This window comes from Callorhinus ursinus, unplaced genomic scaffold, assembly GCF_003265705.2.
Source record: "Callorhinus ursinus isolate GAN/ISIS: 27379988/994484 unplaced genomic scaffold, GSC_fseal_2.0 scaffold26, whole genome shotgun sequence".
NCBI lineage: Eukaryota > Metazoa > Chordata > Mammalia > Carnivora > Otariidae > Callorhinus > Callorhinus ursinus.
In genome coordinates this window covers 76,908-90,875 of record NW_027397088.1, presented here as the reverse complement: position 1 = coordinate 90,875, position 13,968 = coordinate 76,908, and the positions used below count along the sequence as shown (strand labels likewise).

Below are 13,968 nucleotides of genomic sequence, written 5' to 3'. Positions count from 1 at the left end.
GCCCTTCTTTTAGAAACCAGAGGACATCAAGGAGTCATCATGGCACACGGGACAGGACAGGCTACTACACATTCTTGCCTCGTGTCTGGGCAGAGTCATTGGGGTCACACATGTTCACTAATCCAGTTCACTAAGGTAGGAAGCCACACAGACTTTGGGCCCAAACCTCAGGAATAAAGAGTCCTTTTTCTTGGAATGTCCTCAATTTCTTATTAAGAATGTATTTTTTAGGGGCGCCTGGGTGACTTAGTCCATTAGGTGTTCAACTCTTGATTTCAGCTTGGTTATGATCTCAGGGTCCTGAGATCAAGCCCCAAGTTGGGCTCCGTGCTCAGCAGGGAGTCTGCTTGAGGATTCTCTCTCTCCCTCTCCCTCTGCCCCTCCACCCCCGGCTCACGCTCTCTCTCTCTGAAATGAATAAATAAAACCTTTTTAAAAAAGAATGTCTTTTTTTAATGTTCTTCTCTTTCTCCTCCGCTCTCTTCCCCTCTCCTCCTCCTCTTTTTGTTACAATTACAGATTCACAAAAAATTTTCAAAAACAGTACAGAGATGTCCCACACGCCCTTCACCCAGCTTACCCCAATGGTAACAGTCTGCATACTATGGTAACATTATCAAAACAAGGAATCAATGCATTTTTTTTTCAGTGCATTGGGTTGCAGTAGGTAGCTTTGGTACTTGAAACCCCAGAAATCTCTTTCCATCTGTCATACTAACAAAATAGGTGCACAGTTTTCAAAGGGCTGCCTTTTGAAGAGGAAGTGCTTCAAGTCCATTCCAAGCCAGCTTTTATGGTGTAAGAATCTGTAGTTTTCCAGTCTAATTTGCTTGCAGAGAGCTGAAAATCACTGGAGAGGCAAAAACCTGAAACATTCCTGCAGACTCTCACTATAGAGAGAAGTACTGGCAGATGCTAAAAGATAATCCAGGAACACAAGCCCTCAGCAGGAAGGGGCCTAAAGGGCCAGTGCATGTGATTATCTAAGAAGTTATCTGCATCATTTTTTAACGAGAGAGACATTTCTCACTCACATGGGCTTTCTAACACAATCAGATTTAGGTGGCGGGAAACACCATAAAAATAGAGAAAACGGGGGTGCCTGGGTGGCTCAGTGGGTTAGGTGCCTGCCTTCAGCTCAGGTCATGACCTCAAGGTCCGATGGATCCAGGCCCACATCGGGCTCCCGGCTCAGCTGCGTATCTGCTTCTCCCTCTCCCTCTGCCCTTCCACCCCCCACCCCCCACGTGTGCTCGCTCTCTCTCTGTCATACATACATACATACATACAATAAATACAATAAAAGAGGAAACATCCTATTCTAGGCCCTGAGAGTAATCAGCTCATTTTTCAAGGACAAAGTCCCTTCTAAAGAAATACACTTTTATCTTTTAGGAAGAAGGGCACAGAAGCCCAGGAACTCAACTGTACTGAAGTGTGTTAAACTCTCAGGGGCGCCTGGGTGGCTCAGTTGGTTAAGTGACTGCCTTCGGCTCAGGTCATGATCCTGGAGTCCCAGGATCGAGTCCTGCAACGGGCTCCCTGCTCAGCAGGGAGTCTGCTTCTCCCTCTGACGCAACCCCCCCCTCATGCGCTCTCTCTCTCTCTCTCTCTCTCTCTCATTCTCTCAAATAAATAAATAAAATCTTTAGAAAAAAAAAAAAGAGCAAAAGAGGAGAGGCAGGGCGAGGAAAGAGAAGCGCGTGGCAAGGGACGAAGGGCGTGGTAAAGGGAGGCCTCCACCGAGGAGAGGCTCCTGACCAAAGACCAGGAGGAGGCTGCGCGCCGCTCCGGAGAGAAGCAACACCCAGACTCCCAGGTCCTCCTCGCTGTCAGTTCCTCCCTGCCCTGGGGCAGCCCCAGGCTCAGTCCGGTGCCTGGACGAGAGAGGGGAGGAAAACAGGACCTCCTCAGGCAGAAGCACAGCGGGAGGAGGTGAGGACGAGGGGAGGTGGCTGGGACCCAGGGGGGCCGAACTGGGGGAACTGGAAGCCAGAACACACCGCTTCCCTAAGAGTAATTTTTACAGCTCTGCGCTGCCCAGGCCCCTTCCGCAGGCCCTGCGGGTTACTAGAGGGTTCTGGCCCCGCCCAGCCGCGCCCCCACGGAGCGTGCGCAAGTGCCCCTGGGCAGAGGGGGAGCGGAGGGGCAGGGCTCCAAGGCAGTCGCACTGGTGGAGGTATCCCCTCGAAAATAAAGTGTGAGCGTGGGTGTACGGCTCCGCGGGCGCGAAACTGGTTACTTGTTGCTGCTCAGCCGAAAGGAGAGATCGCAGTTGTCCACAGGGCTCTCAGTTTGCTGTCATTTAGTTGTGCGAGTGGAAGAAATCCGAGGGCGATCGAGAGCCCGTGCTTAAGTCTCAGAGAGTCTGGGGGAGAAGACAGGCTGGTAGTGGCGGCTTTATAAGCCGAGTCTAAGGGCAGGAAGCTAAGACCACAAGAGACCTAGAGCTGGACGGGGGCTTCAGGAGCACAGGGAGAGGCAGACGGAGACGGAGCCCTGGCTCCTACTTGTAGAACTCGGGGGCGCACAGCTGTTTGCCCCCGGTCCCCACGGAGGCCGCCTTCCCCGCTCGCAAAGCTCCCGGAAGTCGCGGCTCGGGCCGGCGCCTCTGCCTCGGGCTGCCCTCTAGCGGGAGAGTGCGGCGGGGCAGGGGCGCAGACAGGAGTGGTCCCACCCACTGCCGAGAAGCGGAGTGAGGGCCGTTACTGGTGGCACGCTTGTCAGTAAGAGAATGGCAATCCTTGTAGACCTATATGAATCATCTCACTTAATCCACACAAGGAAGGGGTGGTATTTATTTATTTTTTTAAAGATTTTATTTATTTATTCATGAGAGACAGGAGAAAGAGAGAGAGAGGCAGAGGGAGAAGCAGGCTCCCCACTGAGCAGGGAGCCTGATGCGGGACTCGATCCCAGGACCTTGGGATCATGACCTGAGCCGAAGGCAGACGCTTAACCATCTGAGCCACCCAGGCGCCCAGGGATGGTATTTATTAGTAGCTACATTTTACAAATAAAGAAACGAAGACTTAGCGAGCTTCTCTAACCCAACAGCGACTACTGGAATTAAATTTGTTCGTAGGATAAATTGTCCTCTCAGTATCTCCTTAGTGCTGGTTCCTTTCTTTTGTCTTCCCCTGGCAAGCATTACAAATGGGTTTACCTCATATAAAATGAAGCAAGAGAATTGGCTGCACTCTGAGTCTTGCCCGGAAGCTCCCTTCTGAGCTTTCGAGCAATCCCCACTCCCAGAAAAGAAACTGGTACAGACGCAAGGTATTGCTCGATCCCTGGTTTAGGGACCACTGAACTCCTGAGGTGGAGTACTCTGGCCCACAACCCAGGGAGCCCACCTTCTAGAAGCAGGATCCCTGGAAGAGAAGGGCAAATGCCAATCAGAATGTTGCTTGTTGACCAAGAAATCATAGTCAGGAGAGGTGAATATTTGGGGAACATTTCATCCAGGTCGCAGCAAAACCCAGTCCTGAAATAAAACCTGGTATTTATTCATTTATACCAGCCTTGTTTTAAACATAATCGAAAATAGCTTAAATTAAAAAATTGCAACTAGTGCCTGGCTGGCTCAGTCGGTAGAGCATGTGACTCTTGGTCTCAGGGTTGTAAGTTCAAGCCCCACATTGGGTGTAGAGAGTACTTAAAAATAAAAATCTTAAAAAAAAATCACAACTAGGAAAAATGAAAAGTTAGAAAAACCAGGTAAGGGGAGCCTGGTTTGTTCAGTCCGTTAAGTGTCTGACTCTTGATTTTGGCCCAGGTCATCAACTCAGGGTCATGAGATCAAACCCCAGGTCCAGCTCTGTGCTCAACAGAGTCTGCTTGAGATTCTCTCTCTCTCCCTCTCTCTGCCCTTCCCCCTGCCTGTGCTCTCTCTAAATAAATAAATAAATATCTTTTTTTAAAAAAAGAAAAATCAGATAAAATGAAGAGTACCAACGTCATGCTGGAAAGAGGACCACACATTTGGAACTGAGCTCTCTAGCAGCCAGTTCGAAGAGGGAAATACAGTCATTACATGGCACCCAACGTCCATAAAGTAAAAAGAGACCAGAGTCTCAGGAGATGGCTCAACTATTCCTTTTCCTGAGACTGGGAGCAGTGCAATCCGTGTGCCCATGCTGTTGGTCCAGCATAATCCAGGGAGAGATTCCAGGGTAATGTGAAATAGGTGCACATGTATTCTTCCCTCAAACTGACAGGAGTTCCTCTCTCCACCCATCTTTTGATATGTAGAGCATGACCATGAGTTCACTTGACATCACGGTCATTTGGGGATGCTGATCAAAAGTAGGCTACAACAGAAAGAATACTCAGAGCCAGAACAGGCCTGTCTCCCTACAGAGTGATGACTAAATAGTTCACAATTCTTGTCCCCTGGACCCTCCCTTTCCTAGGGGTCACCCCATTCTGCAGCCACATTCTTTCTTCAGATGGGGTCCAGGACTGTGGGTTCCATTTTTTTCTTTCCAAGTTATGGTCTCCATCCAGGCATGCTTCCACAGGTTACCCTTTGACTGGACTTGATTATTCCCACATTTCCTTAGCCCCATCCTTCCCCAGACAGTGCCTCTCATTCCCTGTGTGCAGGTTCGCCACAACTTCCTCTTGTCGGTGATGAACTTCCATCTAACTTCCCAGAAAGCCCTTTACTAGCTGTGTGACTTCAGGCAAGTTACTGAACCTCTCTGAGCCTTATTTTCCTCATTTCTAGTATTGATAATGCCTATCTTGGAAGGTTGTTTGGAATTAGAGTGAATTGTGATAATAGTAACAGCAGTTTATTGAGTTGTTATTGTGCTGGATACAACACTCAGCGCTGAACGTGTAATTATTTGAATGAGTCATCTCAACAAGCTTAGCGCAGAGACCAAAAGAGACCAAGCTGTGTATCTATATTATTTCTTTTCCTGGGTATCTTTTTTTTCCTTTCCTGATTTTCACCAAAAGGATCACTTTCTGTGTGTCATTTCACAACACAGTGGTTTAAATATAGATCTTTAAGTTCTAGTGGATTTGTGATTATGCTTACATTTTTAGCAAAGCTATTTAAACTTATATTTTCATTTAACATCAAAGATTAATCAGTATCTTTAGTCTTTCCCCTAAACCAAACATACTTTCTCTTCTTCCCTCCTCCTCTTTCCCCCACTGTAACTTCCCAGGATTCCCCGGGTTTTGTTAAAATCTTTTGGAACTGGACTCTCCTGTGGTTGGATGGACCATGTAGCGGGCAGAGGACGAGGCGGTAGATGCGAAGCAGGAGCAAGGCCTCAGAGTGGCCATGGGCTTGAGGGCTGGGCACTCGTAGGTGGCCTGGTGTGTGAGCACATGAATTCATTGCTTCTGCAGACACTCTCTGAGCCCCACTCGTGATGCCTGAGGCGGCACAGAGCAGGACCCAGGGGCCAGGGTGAGGAGAAGAGGAAGGCAAAATCCAGAGGGGCAGGTGGCCACACAGAAATGACCTTCGGTGCGAGTTCCGGGCTCTGCAACAGCTGATAATTGAGCAGGGGAGTGGTCCGACTGGAACTGACTTTGTGTGTGTATTAAAATACGCAAAACCTGGAGCGCCTGGGTGGCTCAGTCATTGGGCGTCTGCCTTCGGCTCCCGTCATGGTCCCAGGGTCCTGGGATCGAGCCCTGCGTTGGGCTCCCTGCTCGGCGGGAAGCCTGCTTCTCCCTCTCCCGCTCCCCCTGCTTGTGTTCCCTCTCTCGCTGTGTCTCTCTCTGTCAAATAAATAAATAAAATCTTTAAAAAAAATCTAACCTCATTCATTTAAAAAAAAAATACACAAAACCTAACACTTACCGACGTAACCATTTTTAAGTGTACAGTTCAGTAATATTAAAGCCATGCACACTGTTGGGCAGCTATCACCGCCATCCGTCCCCATAACTCCTTTCATCTTGTAAATCCAAAAGCCTGCTATTAAACAACAGCTCCCACTCTCCCCTCCCCCCAGCCTGAGCTGCCTGGAGGATGGGCTGGAGGAGATGCGGCTTGTGGGGATGAGGCCAATTAGGAGGTTGCTGTAACCACCCAGGCAGGAGGCCACGAGGATCCCCATGTGAGAAAGAAGAAACAGGAAACAAATTTAATAATTAAGCAGAAGCACCTCCCTCTACATGAGGTGCACCAGACCAGCCCTGCAGAGGAGTCATTTCCTGTCAGGGTGAATTGCCCGGCTGGAGTCAGTGCCTGACAAATGTGGAGCACCCTACCTTGCTGGCAGTGCTCTACATGACCCTTTTCTGCACCCATTTCTCACATTACTGACGGTCCCCAGATGGTCAAAACCTATCCCTTAGCTCATCCGTGCCATTCCCCTTCAATTCCTTCATCCAGAGAAAATATGATGCTGTTACTCCCCTGCTTCAGACTGAATTCCCATGGTTCTTCAGATACTGATAAAACCCCAAAACTCTAAGAGGGCCTACAAGGCTCCCCACTTCCCTCACCTCCTCGCAGGATCTGCTCCAGTCCCCCCCGCTTCTCTACATGGTCCTCAGGCTTCCTTTGACTGTGCAGATGCTCCAGGTGTCACCACAGAGTTTCACATACCAGAAGGGGCCTGGCCTCGGCCACCATTCCCCAAGCCCCTTTACACACACACACACACACACACACACACACACACACACACACACACACAGAGGCGCATCAACATTTTAGATTCAGTATTCTTTGTGGAACTATGAGATCATGTCTTTCTCCCCTATTAGCTTGTAAGTCCATAAGTTCCAGGAGGAAGGGACCATGTGAGTCATGTTCCCTACTATAACTACAGTGCCTGGACATTGTAAGTGTGCAATATTAACAGTAAAATGAGTGAATAATGTAACCTGCTCTAAGCAAGTATCTTAAAGTCAATTACACTTAGTTGTAGGTGACTAGTAACAGCTTAGGTGATCCTGGAGAGAAGGCTGGAGAGGTAGCAGGTAAAGGAGGTGTATGTTAAAGAGTTTGTATTAGTTTGCTCAGGCTGCCATGACAAAGTACCACAAACTGAGTGGCTTACCAGAAATTTGTTGTCTTACCATTCTGGAGCTAGAAGTCTGAACTCAAGGTTCAGCAGGGTTGGCTCCTTCTGAGGGCTGTGAGGGAAAATCTGTTCCACGCCTCTCCTCTAGCTTCTGGTGGCCTTGGGCATTCATTCGTTTGTAGATGACATTATCCTGTGTCTTTACGTTGTCTTCCATCTGTGTGTGCCTGTGTCCAAATCCCCCCTTTTTAAAGATTTTATTTTTAAGTAATCTCCACACCCAATGTGGGGCTCCAACTCACAACCCCAAGACCAAGAGTCACATGCTCTACTGACCGAGCCAGCCAGGTGCCCTTTCTCCTTTTTACAAGAGCACCATCCTGATGACCTCATTTTAACTTGATTACCTCTATAAAGACCCTCTTTCCATATAAGATCATATTCTTAGGTACTGGCAGTTAGGACTTCTACATATCTGTTTTGGGGGACACAGTTCAACCCATAACAGGATTGAATATGGTCTCACCCCAAATGAGTATAGCTCAAAAAAGCCCTACCGTGTGGAAATATCACTGAGCACTTCATCCTATCCCATATGATGACCTCAAAATCTCTGCAGTAAACTGGCTTCCAATCCCAACCTCAGTTTATCAGAATTTTGCCTAATTCACACCCTTCAACCTTCCCCACACCTACATTAGCTTCCACTCGTGCCTTCACTTCATTCTCCCACACAACCTGGTCCAGAGTATGTTCCCCTCCTTTAGTCTCTTGGTGATGTCAAAAATCTTCATGGTTAATGGCACACATATTTAATAAAAGTATGAAACAATAAACATACCATGTTAAGTTAGCAAACTCAATGTAAATTGTCTATCTTAAAAGTAGCCGACAGAGGAGGTAGCATTTTAGTTATTTGAGAGAGAGAGAGAGAGAGCACCCACGAGTGGGGCGGAAGGAGGGAGCAGAGGGAGAAGCAGACTCCCTGCTGGGCAGGGAGCCTGACTTGGGCCAGATCACAGGATCCTGGGATCATGACCTGAGTTGAAGGCAGACACTTAACTGACTGTGCCACCCAGGCGCCCCAGGAGGTAGCATTTTTTTTAATTCTTTTTTTTTTAAGATTTTATTTATTTATTTGAGAGAGACAGAGAGAGAGAGAGAGAGAGAGCACAACAGGGGGGAGCAGGAGAGGGAGAAGCAGACTCCCCACTGAGGTAGCGTTTTTTTTTAATCGGCTCTCATATGGTTGCCCAACACCTTGCTTTTCAGTTTCTTCCCTGAAAGAAACTAGGACCCCTTAGAATGCAAGGCTTGGTTGATAGCAGATTCCATGTCTCAGGGAAGAGAAGAATCAAGACAGGACTTGAATGTTCTATTGTGACCACAAAGCAAGGATGCTTCAAGAATAGCAAGGAAAATGGGGCGCCTGGGTGGCTCAGTCGTTGAGCGTCTGCCTTCGGCTCAAGTCATGATCCCGGGGTCCTGGGATCGAGCCCCGCATCGGGCTCCCCGCTCCATGAGAAGCCTGCTTCTCCCTCTCCCACGCCCCCTGCTGGTGTTCCCTCTCTTGCTGTGTCTCTCTCTGTCAAAGAATGAATGAAAGAAAGAAAGAATGAATGAAAGAAAGAAAGAAAGAAAGAAAGAAAGAAAGAAAGAAAGAAAGAAAGAAAGAAAGAAAGAAAGAAAGAAAAAGAATAGCAAGGAAAGTGCTAAAAAGGACAGAGGAAAATGAAGGGATGGACCTCTTCAATAAATGGTGTTGGGATAACTGGACAGCAACATGCAAAAGAATGAAACTGGATCGATCACTTTCTCACACCATGCACAAAAATAAGCAGAAAATGGAACTGTAAAACTCCTGGAAGAAAATATAGGCAGTAACCCAAAAAAAACGAAACCTCTAACTTGAAAAGATACATGTGCCCCTGTGTTTACCACAGCATTCTTTACAGTAGCCAAGATATGGAAGCAACCTAAGTGTCCATCAGTAGATGAATGGTTAAAGAAGAGGCACACACACACACACACACACACACACACACACACACACATGCAATGGAATGTCAGCCATAAAAAACATTGAAGTCTTGCATTTGTAATAACATGGATGGATCTAGAGGGTATAATGCTTAGTGAAATAAGTCAGAGACAAATACTGTATGATTTCACTCATATGTGGAATTTAAGAAACAAAACAAATGAGTAAACAGAAAAATAGAGGACAAACCAAGAGAAAGACTCTTAACTATAGAGAACAAATTGATGGTTACCAGAGGGCAAGGGGGTGGGGGGATGGGTGAAACAAGTGAAGGGGATTAAGAATACACTTGTCATGATGAGTACTAATGTATGGAATTGTTGAATCACTATATTTTACACCTGAAACTAGTATAACACTATGTTAATTATACTTGAATTTTTAAAAGAGGTTAAATAAATAAATAGAAAGGACAAAGGAGCCAGCTTTGTCCTGAAGACCTTCCACCTGAAGACAGTTGAACATGAGAAGAGAGAGGATGAGGGGAAGAATGATAATTAGGGTTCATTGAAGTAAATGAGGCTGTAGAAGGCCATGAGATCATTACAATACTCAAAGGATAAAAGTCAATATAAAGTGCACAAAAGATGACTTGTAATAGAAACGAATGATGTTCTTAAAAATTTATTTTAATAAAAAGGGAATTGTTCATTTTGTTTCTTCTGTCAATTATGTGTCTGCTTATGAAGCAGAGAGAGGTGTGCTTTCATCTATGTAAGTAGAAAAGAATTCTCAGAAAGCCAAGAAGCCCCACTGTAAATATGGGCTTTAGCAGAAATGAGAAAGTCTGACAAGGGGCGAGGTCAGACGCAACAATGAAAGAGAAGGTGGTTTCAGTAGGAGATACAAAGACAATAATTTAACCAAAACATCACTGAAAAAGAGAGCTAATAAAGTCAACCCAGATAGTTCCTCATCTCCTAGAAGATTCTAGATTGCCCTACTAATTATAATAAAACATAAGTAAGGATTGCATCAGATTTAATAATGCTGATAGATCTAGTCAGTATGTCATAATGAGAGAAAATGTATTAGGCGACACTGGGCAAGAGGGATTTTTTAAGTATGTTATGTTAAGGGGACAAAATGGGTTGCAAAATTCTAAAATCTATGCCCTTTAAAAGTTTTATTCTCCAGTGAGATACAATTTCACATCCACAGTCCTGGCTATATAAAGTAATACCAAGTGCTGACAAGAACACGGAAAACTTGGAGGCTTCATACACAGCTGGGGGAACGTGAAACAGTGCAGCGGGTTTGCAGGACATTAGGCAGCTCCTCAGGAGGGGAAGGAGGCGAGCAGAAAGAGTAGCAGCTCATGCGGGTCACTAGCAGCCCAGATTTGAATTGTAAACTGTGCAGCCAGCCTCACTTCCAGCCCAAACTCAGGTGGCCCAAATGCAGATCCTAAGATTACTGAAACCTCAGGATGGTATACAAATAAAACATACTGACATCCTAGAAAGGGAGCCCAACAGTGGAAGACGAAAGAGAAGAAGAATGAAGAAGTTTAAATCCATGAAACTAGCTTTCTGATTTTTAGTGGAAATGAAGTGATCAGTTTTATAATCGTTATAACTTGTGCATTTGTTTGTCTCGTTGGGGGTTTAAGATGTTTAAGAGCATCTTGCATATCAGACTTGTGATCGTCATTAAATGCATAAATTAGTCTAAATGTGAACCAATATTTAATGTTTGCATAAATTTGGTTTATTAAACCCATAAGTTTTTTACAGTAGTTGTGTAAGTAGTATGTAAATAGAGGAATGTTGGTTTAATGCTTAAATGTTAATTGTTTAATAAATTCATAAGGATAACAAACTTTAAACAGAAGTGCCTTACAGTCCTTTAGACAAGGGCAGTCCCAAGAGAGGAGAACCTAAGTTTGAAGGCTGGGACACAGGCAGCTAAGGGTCCACTAACATAGTAGATTGGTTTTATCTTTCTAAATTCATCACCTTTGCCCCTGTCCATCACGAACAGAGTTTAGCTCTTCTGAGTTCCGCATATTACAACGTCACAGTGAACGGGGAGCCCCAAAGCACTGGGTATAAGGAGAGGGGGGTAGGGGTGGGGTGAGGCAAGGGGCAAAGCCCAGCACATGGGACGGGCGGTCAGATGCAGCCAGAGGCGAGCACCGACGGGTGGTCCTGGGTAGCCAGGGGGTGGTTCGAGCACAGGAAAGGAGACAGTGAGGCAACAGGAAAGATGCTACAGAAAACAGCTTCCACTCCATCAGTAATGACCGCCATGCTGAGGCCAAGAAGGACTAAATGGCCTGGAAACTATTTCACAATTTGTTTCTCCCACATTTCCCCGGGGGGCTTGCCTAGATGGGCCATCTGAGATCAAAACGTATTGCACATTGGCCCAATCTGCTCCTTTAGAACAAACAACACCTATATCCCCAGCTTAACTACCAGCCTGGGATAAACCACATCCACCCTCTTGATCTCTGTCTCCGCGGGGCCTGGATCAACCCGTAGAGCACCATTGCTGCTGGCAGGATGCAGACGGCTGTCCCTGAGCGGCCGCGGCCACCCCTCTCCTCCCACGACCCCTTCCCTGGACTGTACCGGCCTCCATGACCAGGATGCTCTGCCCATGGAAAGTGTGCAACTGTGACCATATTCCTGACGGTCCGTGTGCTCGCTCTCACGTGTGACAATATGGGTTAGTAAGGGTGTCTCCAGGGTGTGTGCACCAGTCTCCTGACAGCAAAAGGGAAATGCTGACCTAGAAAGAGGTAGGGGAAAGACAACAGGGGACATTTTTCCAACTGAGTAAGGGGAACCCAAGAGGTAAGCATTTGGTCCAGAGAGAGAAAGAAAACCAGAACCTGACTTCTGGTCTTCAGTGGATTTGTTGGCGAAAGGACCGAAGGTGGCCGTGAAGCTGTGGGGGCTGCAGCATCTCTCACCTGCTCTGCGCAGTCTGCCCAGCCATGTTCGCAGTTTCCAAATGGTACCATAACCAAGCTCCACTGCCTACGGGCTGTGTGGCCTTGGGCAAATTACCTACCCTTGCTGAGCCTCGGGTTCTTTGTCCGAAAGATGGAAATAAAACCTTACTTTTTATGTACTTATTTATCTAAGTACATCCTGGAATTGTTGGAATGGAAATAACCCTGTAACACATTCCATCTGTGGTAAATACACGGAAAAGACGTTACCACCAAAGAGTATGTGTGTAAGTAAAGAACATCTGACTGAACACAGTTTGGGGAATGAAATACTTAAATGAGAAGCCAACTCTGCTTTCCGGATCTTGGAATAATTCTCCAGTGTAATTCCCATTGGGGAGCATCATGGGAGCATCACGCCAGCCTCAGCAGTCACCCGTGAAGTTAACTATGGCCAGAGCAGCCTCCTGCTGGGGGCTCAGAACCATCCTTCTGTGTGGCCCCGCCTGACTGCCTTGGGGGGACCCCGTACTGCATTGTCATCAATCCCTTGCAGGGCTTGGAGTTTTTCAGCCTCTAATGCGCTTTGTCCTGGTCTTAATTAAACTGTGAGACAGACAGGATATCTGCTTTCATCCCATTTTACAGATGAGAAAACTCAGGTCCACAGAGGTAGGTGACTAGCTCACACTGGCACAGCAGAGAGGCCATGTGGGCACACGGAAGGGAACCCCGGCCTTCTGACTCTCGACGAGTGCGCTTCGTACCCTCCCTGACACCTTCCCTCCTAGGAGCAGAGAAATGACTCCTGCTACTCCAGCCACCACTTCCACCGAAGAACCACTAAGAGACACAGAAGAATCAGTACACCAGCAGCACATGCCCCCGAAAACCTTGGGACCTTTATCATGTCGCCAATCACTGACCTATCCCTGCTTAGTTGTTTGTTTGGGTGGTTTTTTTTAGCAACACCTGACCTTAAGGCGGAGACCGCTCTGGTGGGGCTGGCCACAGGTACCCAGGACCCTCCATCAGCAGCTAGTGCCTGATGAATTTCACTCCCTTGGCTCGGTGTTACCTCTGTGCAAGCCTTGACTCACTTCCCTCTCTGGGCCTCAGTATCTCCACCTCTATAGTGGGTCCAGCAGTGCCGACCTGATGGAATTGTAGGGATTAGCTGGAAGGGTGGTGTGTGTGAGAGCACCCTATCCAGAGTCTGACACATAGTAAGTAGGTACTCAGTAAAAATTAGGTGGGTTTCTGTTAATTGCATATTGTACTTGAACACTGCCCGCACAGATAATGAGAAAAATTTGGTTTGAGTCACTGACTCTGTCACTTGTTAGCTATGAGGCCTTGTGTAAATTGCTGAAGCTCTCTGGGCCTCAGTTTCTTCATCTTATGATACCTTCCTCACAGATAGTAATGAGGGTAAAATGATGGAGTATTCAGAGCATTTTATGAGCTGAGAAGGGCTGTGTGGGGTTTGTAAGAAAATGTCAGTGAGGCTCCGGGAAGCCCAGAAAGGAATACCGATTAGACTCAGTGTGCAGTCGTGTGGCTCAGGAATAAGGTAGAAGAAGAGAGAGAACAGGGAGTCAGAGGGTTCCTTGATCCGACCTTGGTCCAGACTTGCTGCTAGGGGTGCGGCAGTGAACAAAATAGACACTTGGTGCTTACACTCTAGGGAGTATGGGAGCAGAAGAGGAGGGTGCTGACTTGGAAGTTAGAAGTGCAAATTGTCAACCATAAAGAGGGACAGAGAACTGAGACCCCAAGCCCGAGAGAATGAACTTGGGCTTGTGGGAGAGACAGGTGCTGAAAGCAGAACCACCTGCCCCAGAACAGGGAGAAACCAAGAGTCCAAGGTGGGAAAGAAATCGGGGAGCGAGGTTGAGGTGATACAGAAAGGAGTGTGGTTGGTGATTGGAAGGTGTCCTAAGAAGGAATTCTTGGCGTAGGGTGGAGTTTTGTGGCAGACACTGGGACGGGAGAAGTATCTCTGAGAACACCCACCTCAC

General features: G+C 47.0%; 1 long non-coding RNA gene across 1 annotated transcript; it reads left to right on the top strand.

Moving 5' to 3' along the window:
• The first annotated feature begins 1,750 nt into the window (after positions 1–1,750).
• On the top strand, positions 1,751–5,733 carry LOC141370117 (uncharacterized). The gene is made up of 3 exons (XR_012373878.1): positions 1,751–1,935; positions 5,184–5,266; positions 5,371–5,733. It is a non-coding gene; the product is annotated as an uncharacterized lncRNA (long non-coding RNA).
• Positions 5,734–13,968: the final 8,235 nt, after the last annotated feature.